This window comes from Zerene cesonia, chromosome Z (genome assembly GCF_012273895.1).
Source record: "Zerene cesonia ecotype Mississippi chromosome Z, Zerene_cesonia_1.1, whole genome shotgun sequence".
NCBI lineage: Eukaryota > Metazoa > Arthropoda > Insecta > Lepidoptera > Pieridae > Zerene > Zerene cesonia.
Window position 1 is genome coordinate 1,008,723 of NC_052122.1, and position 17,618 is coordinate 1,026,340.

The 17,618-nt window shown below is 32.5% G+C and overlaps 1 protein-coding gene across 1 annotated transcript in view; it reads left to right on the top strand.

The window, feature by feature from the left end:
- Positions 1–17,618, top strand: part of LOC119835692 (forkhead box protein F1-like) — an 85,397-nt gene that overhangs the window by 49,888 nt on the left and 17,891 nt on the right. The window lies entirely within an intron of this gene.

Here is a 17,618-nt window from a genome sequence, read left to right on the forward strand (position 1 = left end):
ATTTGTTTAAGTACAGGAAACTGTGTATAAATAAATTATTATGGCGATAGAGTTTGAGATATAAATACTTTTTGAATTAAGATAGGAATAGGATTGTAAATTTCAGAAAAGTTAAAAAAAGTTAATTAATATTTACTTTTTAGTGGCACCTTTCTATTCAATTGATTTCATGTACAAATATCTTTTATCATATATATATATATATATATATATATATATATATATATATATATATATATATATATATATATATATATATATATATATATATATATATATATATATATATATATATATATATATGATGAGGTAAAACAGATGATGGATAACAAACAGACAGGGACATCAAAACCTAGGTTCTGCGCAATTGCAATTTTATTGAACCGTTTTTCACTAAGATTTATGAGGATAGCATAAAACGTTAGGATCATTTTATCACGACTCCAATTATATTGATTCCTGCTTCATAATAATACTATACAACACTATACGTAGTGTGCCTAGATACTGAATGAATGCATTTGTAACGTAACGTGCAGTCAGTTTGTATTGTATAATTTTATTCTTATTTTATTTAATATTTTTATTTATTTATTTATTTATGAGTTAATTGGATATTATTTGATCAGGTGAACTATAATTATACTCATTATATACTTACTCGAACTAGGAAACTTAGACATTTTGCAATAACTTTCTGGTTTGTACACTTATCAAGAGTGCATAGCTGATCTGGAAAATATAGTAGAATATTATTTATTAGGTTGCGCATTTTTACTTCTATAAATTTCATACTGTTCTAATAATTATCAAATACCATTTCATTTTATACTTATGTTATCTACATAAAAAGGAATGACATGAGAAAGACCTTCAGAATTTTTTAACGATTGTATCAACTTTGTAAAAACTCTACTCGTGCCGATTTCAAAAATTCTTTCACTTAGAAAAAGAATAGAAAAAGTTAGCCTATGACATAGATGGTAACGTATATATTTATCTTATTTTTTTTTTTCTGATTGGAGCCGGAACGAGTAGCCAGTTGAAGGGTAAGAATCTAGTACTGGAAAAGTACAAAATTTTATGATTTTGTGGATTACCTTCATTTTGACATACGAAATCTTTGACAAGACATGAAAATGCATTCTCGTGCAAGCTTGGTACTAGGAACATAGCGTCACATAAGAGCTCGGCTTGGAAGTGCAACAAACACCCGCCCCCCTTGGAGACCTAGAAATAGTGGGATGAGTATAAATCGATTTGACATGCACTCTCTTGCGAGAGAGAGACAATAAGCGTATATTGTAGATAGCACTACATGTATGTACCTTATGTGTCTAGGGTTACATTAGCACTCAAAATAATTTTTAATTTAAAGTTATTTTAATTGTTAATGCGGGCAACATAATTCGCCTGACCTTCTTTACCGCGTATGCATTTTTAACGACCATCCCCATAACACTCACTTTGCAATAAGCAGCCTTTTTTTAATAATTAAAAATTTAAGTACACTGTACGCTATTCTAGTAGAGTGTGGGTACGTATATTTTGAAATAGTTGATCTATATAACATAGATTAAATAAGTTGGGGATTTTCTATTTCAGCGCGCTTTTAGTAGCTTCATCTATTTTTTAGGATTCGTATGTTTGTATTTAATCGACACCTTCAGCCTCAATTTTTTTTTATTATTTACCGGTCCCGGCTTCATCTCTGGAACGTATTTTTCTTTCCACAAGAATCTTCTTGTGCCTTTACAAAACTTAAAAAAAAATAGTCAAATCTCGAAACTTTTCGATTTTATTTATAAAGATTAATTAAATACCAAAGATAACGCAGTCTATCTATAGAGCCTAAGAGCATTGAACCTAGCTAGGAGAAGTCCCTAGCGTTTATGATTCCTTGGTACTATAAAATTTTCATCATAGAATATTGCGAACGCAGAACATGCAACATGATGCTTGAAAACTCTTTGCCAAATACATCAAATACATTTGTTATTTATTTATATGAACATCTTGATTAAAATTGTGTGTGAATAATGAGAGAGTTCATTTCGTAGCTATAAAATACATTTCTTTTTTTCGGCTGTTTTTTTACCTAAGTAATAGAATTAGATTTTTAATTAAATTTGATTAGTTCCGGTTTCAATTGCTGATAATGCTGCACGTATATTTTTCACACCTCCTATTGGTAATTCTAATTGACAGATAAGCCAAACAGAACATATCCAGAAGTTGTTAAAACCTCAATAAAGCTTTTCAATTTTTTGTTTACATATGCCTTTTAATTTATAATAGAACTTTAAACAATAAAATGCACCAAGAAAGATAAAATTTATTTAAAGAGTAATCTGAGTCAGGCCATTATATTTCAAATACACACCTCAGAGAGGTACTCAAATGCTACCTCAGAGAGGTATCCAACCAATATAGATTATGTGCTTTAGAGGCAGGAGTTAGTGAAACCATTTACTAGCAGGTATATTTAAATAAATATTATGAAGGAAATTGCACATTAATTCATTCACTATTACGAATATGACGTTTTTTATAATCATAATGAAACAGTGCACCATAACCAACCAGACATACCAGGATAAGAAAAACAAAATTATATATTTAATAGACATAACAACCCCGAACACACATAATCTTAGCTCCAACAAACATATATATACTTATCAATTGAACTCAAAACTCAGTGGCAGGTCCACACCGTTAAAACTATCCATTTAATTTCTAGTACAGGCGTCTTCTCCAACACAAAAGTCTTTAACCCTTAATATACATCAGCAGTAATAACAAACATGTAGGATAGTATTAAAATTTATTTATATATATAATACCCCTAAATTGTTTTGGCCAAAACCCCCCAACTTTGGCGTATTTCCCCAGAAGTTTTGCCACCAAAAAACATAAATATGTAGTGATATTTGAATAATACAATAAATGTATTTTAATTTTAATCTTTTCACATCCCACCCGTTTTTATTGTGATTGTTGTCTTTTTACCCTCTTCGTCCAATGAAAATAGTTAAATAAATAAAAAACAAACTCAACTTATAAAAGTAGGACTAAAACTTTGTAAACTATTTATTTGCACTTCTCTAGCTAGTCCTGTTCGTTGCACTTTATGCGCAGGTCCAGTGCAGATATTGAGCTGAAGTCTGAAATCACACGGCTGGTACTAGGATATCATAAATTCGATGTAGTTCATGTAGCTTACGTCATTTACGTAGGTAGGTACCCACATACAAACATCTGTACTTAGTTTATTTAACATAACTTGTTGTGGCCCAGTCGCAAAATGCGTCCATAATTAATTAACCTTATTTATAAGTTTGAATATAAGTGTGTCAAATTTCAAACTCCTCCGACGGCGCAATGTTAGTCATTGCTTCACGTATTAAATCTATTAGTATAAATGTATGTTAAATAAATACCACTTTGATCACTTGCACGGAGTCGAAGTTTTTCATAAGAATCTTCTACAAGTTTTGTAAGGAGAATGCGATACCAAATATGAGATAATTAAATGTGTCCAAATATTGGCAGGCATTTGGTTTTTTATATCGGGATATGATGATAACAAATGAAACATAAAAAAAATATAACAGCAATAACTGTCGATGTAAGTGACCTTTGATGGCAATAATGTTTCAAATATTACATAATTAAATGCTACGTAAATATTGTAATAAAGAAAAATTTTACGTGTCTAAAGCGCCCCTGTCTCTTAAACCGTTCCCATCCGTCTTAACTGTATCCCCCTACCAATTTATGGACACAAAAAAACAAGCAGCAGATACGGAATTCTCTCGAATAAAATAAATTATTGTTAATTTCAAGTCGTTAATGCAAAAGAAAATTTATGTTAATCAGATACTTGTAAAACTTTTTGTTTAGAATTTTTACGGATATTTACTAAACATTAAATTTCTTTGTAGCACTAAAAATACAGGCCTTTATACAAATGTATGACAGTATTCTTAGCGAGCGTCTACTAGGTAGGTACCCACCCCTATACCAAATTTCAAGTTTGTAGCATAAATAAAGTTTAGTCCTTTAACTAATTATTACTGTCTTCCAGAACAACTTTTAATATAATCACACAATTATTTTTTCTATGAAATTAAAAAACGCCAGAATATATTATAAAATAAATACACCCCTAGGACATGGAACATAGTAGGCCTATACAAAAAGTTCATCAGCGTTTACCAGGGATGCATAACACACAGCAGATAGTAATTGAAGTTACAAACTTTCAAGGCTGGAGATTGCATTTCGAAAGGGAAAGTTAGCGCATGGCTTGTAGCAACTAAAAATCAATACTACGCTCGGCGTCAATCCGCGAATCGCATACTACAGAAACTACAAATACACCTCGAGTTACGTGTACGTCAGTATGTCACAAAACATTTTACTGGTAACATTTGAACTGGTTATATATAATGCGTCTTTTTTATTACTTTATTAATACTTATGTATATCGAAATGATAACATACTTTCTTAAATACAGTAAAAGTTATAAGCATTTCCATGCAGAATTGTACACTCTGGCACTTAAATTGTATGAATATACTTATTACTTATATCACTTACCAGTGACCTAAAAACGACAGACGATAGACAGCTACACCGTATATACTAAAACTGCGTACTTCTTTGATCCAATATGCGTGCAATGCGTAGTAAGGGTGCGTAATAACAACCCCTCCTCAGTCGCTACCCTCGACGCGTTGCTTTTAGTTGTGCCTTTCATTTTGCTAAGAAGCTAAGTCAAGACATTCTAATGTCTCGCTTATATGTTATATTCAGTGAATTGTTGGAAGCCTTAAAAAAAAATAAGAAAAAAAGTATGCGTAAACACGTAATGGAGTACATTTTCGCCGAGAATTGAACTCAACAAAGCGTATCACTTCGGTATTACGAGCCGCAATGCGGCAGTCGATGCTCATAGCCGAGATGAGTGTGCCAGTAAGCTGCTGCGGATCAGAACGAATATTAATTGCTAAACAGTCGCATGGTATGTATGTGAATATAACTGCAATGCGAATGAGAATGTTCCGATGTATAACGTGCCAACGGTGGCTGGTGTCAAAAGGAAATTGCATATAACAATAATTCAATCAAAATATATATGATCAACATTGGACCATAAAAATGGTTAATATAAGACATTTGGTATCAACACAATCTATATATATAGCAAGGAAACAATAAAACATTGCAGTAATAAACTGCTACTAAAGCCAGTGTGAATAACGGCAATTAAAAGTTTTCTCTTATGTGCAACTTATACATTTGATTGGAGCAATAAATTAAAATTTCCTTTTTTTTATAATATGCTTTCATACGAAACGTGTAACTTATTATCTTACATCTCGTAGTAATGAAGACTTTAATTAAATAGTGTAAATTCTTATTCGGAAAGATATATACGTTTCAAGGAGCCCATGTCGCGGATAGCTGTAGTATTATTTGCATTCGATGAAGTCCTGCTGTGTTTATGTACTCCTAGTATGAAATGCACGTAGAATGCACCGACAGATAGGTCATGCATATAAAGGCTATTTAAGTTCAAGTACTGTAGTTGCGAAAGAACTTCTTTTAGCTTATGTGTTCCCGGTGCAAACTGCACGTAGAATGCACTGGATGCAATTAACGGCTTTGGCTTCGAAATTGTCCTAGTACGCATGCGCCAAAACTTTTCAATCAATAATACTTTCGCTTTCCATTATGACGACACAATAAGTTTGCGCCGCTCTAGGTATTTATGCAGACCTAGTGCTACGGAATCGTAATTTTCATAGACTATTTTGATAACCAGTGGACAGACGTTGCAGGGATAGAATAAAACCGTAAAAAAATGTAATCAAATCACTTCCTATTTCCACATTTGTATTCTATACAATTATGAATGTAGGAATATATTGTGTAATTTTAAATAAATTTATAATGCATATAATCTTTTATTGGGTTATATATAAGTCGCAATGTTTTTGTAACTGACGTCCGTGACGACGTGATGCTTTTTTTCATTTATTACTTGTGTATGTGAAAACAAAAAATAACTTCAATTTGTTTTTACCATTTTGCATAAATAGAGAATAAACAATGATCTTTTGCAGTCTGATTTAAAATAAGTTTAAAGTTTGATGAGTGAAAGGGACATCTTAAACAGGTTCTTAGTACGCATGTTCCTAACTATATAATCAATATTAGTCGGATGGAAACGTAACTCTTTGCATTTATGAATTTCTAGTTATCGTATATAACTTTTCAAAAGTTTTGCTACTAGTAAGTAAAGTTCGCTTAACATAGTATACTCGATATGTACATTCCATTCCGATCACAAAGTCTAATCCATCATAATCAAGAGTATCAAAAGTAATAAAAAGTTTATATTATACAATATTATAAAAATAACTGGATTATTATAAAGAAGAATTTAGTAAATAATATGAACTCACTCTTGAACTCATCAGTATAATTGGTGTAGGTACTTAATTTAACACTATTAAAAATATCTCCTACAAATATTTGCTCAGCACACAATTAAAAATAGTAATTAATTAAACACTACATATAACATAACTTATAAAATAAGTTCTAGAATGTTACAATTACGAATTAAGTTACTGCTTCAGAAATATTTAATAGGTATCAATTTTATGCGATTGACATAATAAAACTGACGTAATGTTTTCATTTCTAGAGTTATTCGTACTTTGTGGTAATATCATTTTACATTTTATATACAAACTTTCTTGAGCATCAGGCGAGAAATAAGGATGATATGACATCGCCAGACACAAAATCATAAAAATGTGTGTATTTAAGGGGCCTAGTTATCTCAAATTTATTTATTAAACGACGGATTGTTGATTACCTTAGACAACTACTATATATAAAAGGTAAAACACGTAACATGACTTCCAAGATAGCCGCTACCATCTTTTAAAGTACTAGCGTGAAAATCCCCACACAATTACATTATTTATCCATTAATTTATAACAATTCATTTCTGTTTTGCTACAATTTTATTTAAACCTTACCCCAGGTATAATAAATACTGTCCGGTTTACGACACTTAAATATAGTCATTACATATGTCATTTTCGACAATTCATAAAGTTTTAGTAAGTCAATATCAAGATAATATATTTTAGTTATCTGTTGGACTATTTGCGTATCTATTGTGTATTCTTTTATACTCTTATATTTGTGCTCTTTCGGATATTCCACAACGCAGTGATAAAACATTTAACAAGTGTTGTTACATATAAATGGAAATAACAACAAAAATTAAGTGTCAAGAACATTTGTACAACTAAATACTAGTTACTAGCACCGGCGCTGTTCGGGTGTACAAGTTATTCCGCTTTTTGTGAGTGTTTCAACTTTTTTTTGAAGTTTTAATCCTAATACAAAAGGCCGCATCAGACGTACGTACGTGTACTTAACATTAATGCGGTGTTCATCGGCAATCATTGCAAAAAAGGTAAACCAACAAATACAGTGCGCATGCGCGAGAGTCCTGTTCAAGTTCATTGCACTTATTGATATATACCTCTTTGCGTTTATGCTAGCCTGGTATATATACATCGGATTTAGGCTATCATTTCTATCTATAGGTATAAAGTTGATCATTGGTCGCGTGTAAACCCACTGCGTCAATTTCGATGATTTTTTTTGTTTATTTATTATTAGGAAAAGTAAATTAAGAGAAGACACTTACGTAAATTACGAAAATGGCGCTTTTTTGGGTGCAAATATTGAATATTAAATATACACAGATATTACGTTGGATACATATCATACAACGCGTAGCACTCTACGCATCTGCTACGAACACCTCAACTTTGTGTAGCTTCTACAAAAGGTGCCGAAAAGTGTGCGATATTACGAATTTTATGGTATAAAATCGTTAAAGCTCGAAGGTTGGTATATATGTTTTTTTTGCCTGTGTAATTAAAATCTAATTGTGAACTCTTTGGCTTTTGCTTGTTAGTTTTAATTTTTATACTACGAGATAAATGTATGATAATGATAAAGTTATCAATTTTTGGCGTCTTGGATATTACAAAAATGTTTTATTATTACTGTAGCAATGCCGATAAAAAGCCGTGGTGTAATATATCTTAAAGGACCCACAATAACCAATTTGTTTTATCTATTTTATTTATGCGATGTAATAGCTTAGTACCTGGATGACCGAGCTTTGCTCGGTTTAACTTCGTGAAGTTAACTTTAATTGTTCACCAAAAAATAGTATTAGTATTATTATTCGCCAATAGATGTCAGGGAGAGTCGCTAAGTTTAAGTCGATAAAACACGAATATGACATTTTTTAAAAAAAGATTCCTAGCTAGATCGATTTATCGCCCTCGAAACCCCCTATATACTAAATTTCATGAAAATCGTTGGAGCCGATTCCGAGATTCCAATTATATATATATATATATATATACAAGAATTGCTCGTTTAAAGGTATAAGATTTGAAATGCGGTTTCAAACAACAGCATTAATCCTTAATAATTTACTTTAAATACTTGGAACATTTAATATACATCAATATGACCCTTACATCTCCCTCATATCGTATCAAAAATGTTCATAAAAATCAGTAAACCCATTTAGGGGCGGTTCACTGACAGACTTATATAGTTAGCTTTCTTAAATTCACGCGAGAATTGCCTAATAAACATGACATGGTCTTCTAATTTATTAGTCGTACAAGAGAGGCATATTGTAATTTCAATAGTTGTAAATTGTAGTAGGTCGTATTCGTAAAGTTGCCAAAATATTACCTTACGACATCGTTATTTGAACAAAACTAGATGGACGGGGACAAAATAAAAATCATCTTTGTATTTCTTCAGTACAATTAACCCATGTGTCACGAAACTGATATAAGACTTGATATAAGAGCGCCAACACTCACTTCAATACAAATAAAACGTTAGTCTATAAGTTTATTCTCAAATTATTATTTTTTTGAAAAAACCTTCTGCGCTTATTCACTTGATAGATATACTCGTAGAAATAAGGAGTAGATTATTTAAAAAAATTTGCTATGCTACAAAGAGGTTTAGCGCCAAGAAAAGGCGCTAAACCTATTGAGCATGCGTAGTGGAGGTTCCAAGGGTTGTAAAATCAGTGTTTATGATATTCTATACTTCAATCGCAATATCTGCAAATTTTTTATTTTAAATAAAAAACAAAAATTGCGAAGTATTTTAGTCATTTCAATATTATTCTTTATTACCTAACAGACATTACATGTGCGATGTTCGCAACCTTTAGCAGGCCAGTTACAGCCCTAAACGTCAAGGTCGAGTGTTCACGCATGCCCATAATAAACGTAACAAAACTTCATACAAACACCTCTTAGCGGTCATGTGTATCTAGTAACATTACATCAGAAGTTTTCTAAAGTTACGTTAAAAGTTTTATAAGGAATTAAAAATATTAAATATCCCAAAACGATATTAATCAAGTTGAAAGATAAAGGATAGTGTCAAATTTAAAGAAAAAAGGCATAAAAAATAACAATAATGTTTTTGTATAATATTATTATTATAAATATTAATGAATAAACGTGAGTATATCTTTGCAATATCAGAAACAACTTTTCCCTTACCAGATATATTTATCTGATATTAAGAGTTTGTGACGTTCTATGGTAGGTTTGGATCTACTGAATCAATTTGAAAATTTATTTAAAAAATATGTATATACAAATATTAGCAACTGTAAGTTTCACAAGTGGCTATTTTTTTCTATTTTTTTATGGCAGGGCAAGCAAAGGAGCAGGTGATGTTAAGTGGTCACCACCGCCCATAAACACTTGCAACACTAGAGGTGTTACAAGTGCTTTGCCGGCCTGTCAGGGACATATACGCTCTTTTCTTGAAGGCCCCAATGTCGTAATTGTTCGGGAACACCGTAGCTGGTAAATCGTTACAAAGCTTCACCGTACGCGGAAAAAAGTTGCGGGTGAAGCGTACGGTGGTGGACCGCCAACCATCCAGATGGTGCGGATGGAATTGGTTTTTACGGCGGGTGGTCCGATGTTGGAACTGTGCGGCTGGTAAAAGGTTGAACAATTCCTCAGAGCTCTCCCCATAGTACACTCTATATAAAATACAAAGGGACGCAACGTCTCGTAAAGATAGAGAATCAAGCCTATCGGAAAGCCTACGGTCATTGACAATTCGAGTTGCTCGACGTTGGATACGGTCAAGAGGAAGGAGTTGGTACTGTGGGGCTCCAGCCCAGAGATCAGAACAGTACTCCATATGCGGTCACACCTGAGCCTTATACAGCTGAAGCTCGGTGGGCCGGCATGAAGTACTGTCTCGATCTACTGAGCACACCAAGTTTTTTGGAGGCTAGTTTAGCCTTCGCTTCCAAATGACCGCGAAACTGAACGTCACTCGAGATTTCAACTCCGAGGATTCCGATTTTTCGGCGATATACTAAGGAGAGTACTCTTAAAACGACGTTCTACGACAAATGGGAACTTTTTAGCGGCTATATTTTATTTTACTTTCATCCCGGGTCTGCTCGAGCAGAGGGAGGCGATCGCCTAGTTTAGTTAATAATGTTTTAGCGTACATCAGTAAATCATTCTTTAACTTTTAGACAAAATGACAAAAAGTTTGTTGATCTATTCAGCAGGTATGTGAGCATGTGCAACTTGTAATAGTGCATCAGGAGTTTTCTAAAGTACGTTAGAAGTTTTCGCAGGTATCAAAAGTTTTCAATAACACCTACGATATTAATTAAGATGTTAGTATTTGGATACATCATTCTTTTATAGCTACTGAAGTCTACTGAAGTGATTTTAAGTATATTGAAACATCTGGATCAAAATTTAAACAGTTTTGATGAAGAGCCTAGCCGTCGCTATTTGAAATATATTTATAAGCATTATTTGGGGTGTATTAAATAACTATAAATTGTTATTAATTAACTATAACTGCTTAATATAAAGAAACTGTCTGGTTAGGTAATCATCTAATTTTCAAATTAAATTCTCGTTACTTAATTATAATAAAGGCAATTGATTAATTATGCAAATAGGATGTTTAATTTCCAATCCGTCCATTCGTCAGCCTACGGGGGGCAAAAATTACGATACATTGTTACTAGATCTCCATAACAAAAAGGAGATATCAATTATGAAAAGTTAGTAGGCAGTAGTAAACTTTTGACGCATGCGTAATTTTGTACATTTGAGGGTTGCAACACATCACATATGGACCTAAAGGAAAAATTTTAAAACAAGATGAAAAGCATATTCGTTTTTCAGAAAATTGCACACAAAATTAAATATATAATATATGTATTTATTAGAACGGTGTTTAAATAATAAGATAAATAATATCTTGTATTTATAATACAATATTTTCATTACTATTGTTACTGTCTATGCAACCCTTCTTACACGTCCCTATAGATGGTCAGCGCATGCTCCGTACTTCAATGAAAATTCAATAATTACAGAATTAATGTAGAACTCCTTGCAATTATGAAGATCTGGTAATAGTGCATCGTCTATAGGTAATAAAATCAATACAGAGGAATATGGAGTGGGGATGATGCACTCCTTGCTTACAGCATCGTTAGGAACACAAAACACAAAGTCCGAGGGCTTTAACAGATTCACCCACTTTCAAAAGTTTTCGACCAATTTCCAAAATACTTCTGAGTACTAAGCCATACATAATAATATTATTTGACCGTGTAAAGTTATTAGGAGACATTTGATGGTATGAAAGTAAATATTTTTAGTTATTTATATATTATAAAGAAACACAATACAATCCAATGAAAAGACAACGCCATTATCATAAAAATGGCGTAATCAATAGTACAGAAGGTTTCATGTCAAACTATTCGCTTTATATTTTTATAAGCATTTAAATTTTATATTCGGGCAAATTCACGTACAAAGTAATTGTGGGAGTCGAGCAAGATTCGGCACGAATTGGGTCAGCTCGCACCGGGGAAACCGGCGTGAAATAACAGGTCGCTATTGTGTTTCGTACGGTGAGTGGGGGATCCGGAGGCCTATTTCCTTCTCCTAGCCCTTCCCAGTCCATTCCTTCTTACCAGTCGTCAATCCTTTCTTTATCTTTTATCCCTTATCCCTTTAAAGCGGGCAGCGCATTCTCAGAGGTCTGAGCCTCTGCGAATGCAATGGGCGGTGGTAATCGTTTACCATCAGGCGAACCACCAGCTCAATTGCCCGCTATGATATAAATAATATTGGAGTGCTTTTAAACTGATACAAAAGTTGAACCGGTAAACATTGTTCTGCCAGGACATCCTAATCTTCATAGAGAAATCAGATAATACCGAAATATTCTCACTTCTACTGAATATACAAAGAGCCCCAGTTTCGGAAAAGTTGAGCACGAGTGGCTATAATTTTTCGTTCAAAGGATAATTCGAATACTAGCATATGATAAGCAATCCCAAAAAATACTTATTACTAATAAATGCTCGTGGCGCCAACTGTTAGCAAAGCCCGGAAGTTTGGTTCTCTCTAGATAGGCTACATAGTAATCAGGTATGTTAGTTCCGATTATTGTCACGTTACGTACGTAGTTGTACGCATGACCTAAATTTTCAATCAATATGTCTCGATGAATGAGCTCTTGTTATTTATGTAGGTCTAGTACTTGCGAATCGTAATATTTCTATAGTTGTAGAAGTTATATATATATTTAACATGATGTTCTCTATTTAACAATTTTTTCAGCACGTTCGTTAGTATTGTCTCAATTTTATTGTGAACAAATATACATATACATATATATATGTAGATTGATGTTATGATGATATTCAATTCAAGTAATCATATCAATGAACTTGAAATACAGTTTGTAGTGAAAAGTGTATTTTTAAATGAACAATACAATAAAGTGATATTTGTTTGCATTTAAACTTGTGCAATTTGACATAAAACTGGCATACGTTGTTTTGTCAGGACACACTATTGCTAAGTGAAATTACGTTTTACAACAACTTCTCAACACAATCTCTCACCTACCGAATATACACGTTTCTTATTATCTAACAGCGCGGGTATATTCGCACTCTTGACGAGAACAAAAAACTCTATTGAAAGTTTCTTGAAAGTTTTACGTAGTTATGCGCATGCTCCAACCCTTCAAGGTTCTACTATAATTAGGGGCGGAGCTTGTTTCAGTAGAACTCCTGATAACTTATGTAAGTCTAGTAATTGTGAAACGTAATTTTCAATATTATGCCGTTCCTATTTAGAAACCGTAATTATATTTCGAATTTCGAATGAATGTGTTATTTTAGTAAACAAATCTCTTTGACTATACTGAATGTAAATGGCTGGTTTTATAACATTACATGTGACATTTTTAAGATGCAATAAATAAATAAATAAAAACCACCATTCACCATTTTTCAATTGTTTTTCAAGCTAGCAAAATCAACGTAAGTAACGAAGAAATCCCGCGAATTTTAAAGCTTTATAACAAAATAGGTAAAAATGAGACTTACGTCGCGGATAAAATTTTTGCGATTTACGGACCTGATGCGATATCAATAAAAGTAGTACAAATGTGTTTTCTTGTGTTTGGTTTTACGCGAGTATTATACATTTAGAAATTAAAAAAAGTACAAATGTGGTTCAAGCGTGTCGAGTGGAAATTTTAATGTGAAAAATGAGGTTCGATCTTTCCACCTGTTTTGGTCATTGCTGAGGATTTTTAGGGAGCATAAAGCTAAAAAATCCCAAAATGTCTACAGGGATGGGATCATAGCACTAACCACAAGATGGCAAAAAGTTATCGATCAAAACGGCACATACATGTTATAAAAAAATAAAAAATCGAAGTTACGAAATATCTTTCTTCTGTCTGATTAATTTAGATGCGTATAAATGAAATAACTGTGTTGTTTTCCGATAGAAACAATTAGGATATAATATCAAACATTTAATTGCTACGGTTTGGCAAAAACCGCGGTTTCGAATCCAATATAATATAATATTCTATCAAAATTTCTCATTTATAAAAAATTTCAATGCTATAAAACTATAAATTAAATTTAACGAAGGCCGCGTTCCATCGATACAATGTTGTAATCATTGAAATAATGTTTTGTATTGCTTGTGATGGTTCTTTATCATCCCAATAGATGGCCTGGGGGATTCACCTTAGGCTCATAAAACCGAAAGAGTAGAAGAAATTCGATTACTGCGGCGGGATCACGGGTGGCCGAGAGGCTAGGTGTTGCTACAGCTTGGCAAAAAACGCGGTTACGAATCCCGCCTCGTGTTCAAATATTTTCTATTCCTTCAAAATTTCTCATTTATAAGGCATTTCAATGCTATAAAACTAAAAATTAAATTTTATTGTATTGTTAAATATTTTATACGTTATGATATTATTTAAATTCATAATCTTATTATAATTATTTTTATAGCTACTTGAAGTCGAAGTCTTCTTAAATCATTCGAAGTTTGTCGAAAACACCTAGATCAAAGCTTAAATAGTTCTGCTGAAGAGTTAGCTATGACTTTTTGAAAAATATGTTTATGACCATCGTTTGGGTGTTTATAAAATATCTGTATATAATAGCAATTCCTGTTTGTAAGAACCATAACAATTTATGGAGTATAAAGGAAGAGTCTGGTTACATCAATTTCGAATTAAATTTTCTTTGTCACTTAATGTAGCCAAGAAAATTCATATAGGATATTTAATTACCGGTCCGATTACTCGATTGCCTACTGGGGGCAAAAATTACGATACATTGTTACTAGATCTGCATAGCGAAAAGGAGATATCAATCATAAAAAGTTAGTAGGCAGTAGTAAACTTTTCACGCATGCGTACTTTCGTCCACTTGAGGGTTGCAACACATCACATATGGACTTAAAAGAAAGACTATTAAGCTATATGAAAAGCAATTTCGTTATTGGCGAAACTGTACTTAAAATTAAATAAACCATATAATTACAAAAACTGTGTTTTAGCAATATAACAAATATTCCTTTGCTTTTTACAATTCAATATTTAATTACTATTGTTTCTATAGGAGCAACCCTTCCTTATATGGCCTTGTAGATGGACAACGCGTGCTCCGTACTTCGGTGAAAATTCAATAATTACAGAATTAAAGTAGATCTCCTTGCATTTATGAAGACCTGGTGACGGTGCATCGTCTATAGCCAATAGAATCAATACATAGGAACATGGAGAGGGGATGATGCACTCCTTGCATACACCATCGTTCGGAAATTGTGATTTGTAATGAAATCAATTATATCTCCTAACTTTGTTAACTTTAATAAAAACTTAATTTATTTATTCTTAATATGTTAACTAACAACCTCTCAATAATTCACTAACTGCTATATAAAAAAAGGGCTGCATATTCACCCGGTTTTCAAAGTTTCCCACCAGTTACCAATTCTTCTTAGTACAGAGGCATACCTACTACGTGCAACAAAATAATATTATTCGCTTGTCTAAAGTTATTAGGAGAAATTTCTTGACATGAAAGTAAATGCTTTTTTTATTATTAATTTAAAGAAATACAATACAATGCAATGAAAAGACAACACAAAACGCCAATAGAGGTGGCGTAATAAATAGTACAATAAGTCTACACTTTCATGCCAAATAATTCGCTTTTTATTTTTGTAAGTATTCAAGTTTTCAATCCGTGCAATTTCATATACAAAGTATGTCATTCGAACAAAAACTAACACTATCCAGGTGCCGTAACCATGTCAAAGGACTTAATATATAATAATGTTTAGGAGAATATTTTGAATTCACAATATAATAATATTGTTTTGTTTTTTGACTTATGGAAGTTGAACCGGTTGGGAAAAAACATAACGCGATGAGTATATTATCTATTTATTCTCACTTGTGCTGAATATATAAAGAGAAAGAATCACAATAAAAACTGACTTAGCCGTTTCGGAAGAGATGAGCCTGCAAGCCTGTAATATTCCGTTCAAAGTATAACATTCGAATATAAGCACATGATAAGCAAACCAAATAAATACTTTTTTCTAATAAATACACGTGGCGCCAACTGTTCGCAAAGCCCGGAAGTTTGGTTCTCTCTTGATAGGATACATAGAAATCAGTTATGTTAGTTCCGATTATTGTCACGTTACGTACAGTTGTACGCATGACCTAAATTTTCAATCAATATGTCTCTATGAATGAGCTCTTCTCATTTATGTAGATCTAGTACTTGCGAATCGTAATATTTCTATAGTTGTAGAAGTTATATATATATTTAACATGATGTTCTATTTAACAATTTTTTCAGCACGTTCGTTAGTTAGTATTCTCTCTCTCTCTATATATATATATATATGATGTTTTGATGACATTCAATTCAAGGAGTCATATCAATGAACTTGAAATACAGTATGTAGTGAAAATTGTATTTTTAAATGACCAATACAATAAAGTTATATTTGTTTGCATTTAATCTTGTACAATTTGACATAGAACTGGCGTACGTTGTTTTGCCAGGACACTCTAATCCTAAGTGAAATTACGTTTTACAACAACTTCTCAACATAATCTCTCACCTACCGAATATACACGTTTCTTATTATCTAACAGCGCGGGTATATTCGCACTCTTGACGAGAACAAAAAACTCTATTGAAAAGTTTCTTAAAAGTTTTACGTAGTTATGCGCATGCTCCAACCCTTCAAGGTTCTACTATAATTGTAGGCGGAGCATACTTTAGTAGAACTCCTGATAACTTATGTAAGTCTAGTAATTGTGAATCGTAATTTTAATATATATTGGCCGGGCCCTGTTAGATACCGTCGTTAAAATGATAACTAGTGTGACCCGCGGTTGAAACCGCGTAAGTCCGTATCCCGTAGGAATATCGGTATAAAAAGTGCCTATGTGTTATTTCAGTTGTCCAGCTATCTACGAAGCAAATTTCATTGCAATCAGTTCAGTAGTTTTTGCGTGAAAGAGTAACAGACGCATACATACATATGCATCCATCCTCACAAACTTTCGCATTTATAGTATTATTATTCGCCAATAGATGTCAGGAAGAGTCATAATAAATGGGACTACTTAAACGCCTCCTATTTGTTAAAAAAGTAAGTTTAAGTCGATAAAACACGAGTAAAACACGAATACGACATTTTCTAAAAAATATTCCTAGCTAGATCGATTTATCGCCCCCGAAACCCCCTATATACTAAATTTCATGAAAATCGTTGGAGCCGATTCCGAGATTCCAATTATATATATATATACAAGAATTGCTCGTATAAGATAACCAGACACAAGAAGTCATGATCCCCTACAACATTTTAAAAAACGAAAGGTGATAAGTAACTAGCAACTAATGAAATATTTAAAAACGTTTGTTTATAAGTTTATTCTCAAATTATTATCTATTTGAAAAAAATTGTGCGATTATTCACAAGATAAATGAATGCTCATCGAAATTACGAGTAGATTATTTAATAAAATTTTCTCTGCTACGAATAGGTTAAGCGCCAAGAAAAGGCGCTAAACCTATTGAGCATGCGTAGTGGAGGTTCCAAGGGATGT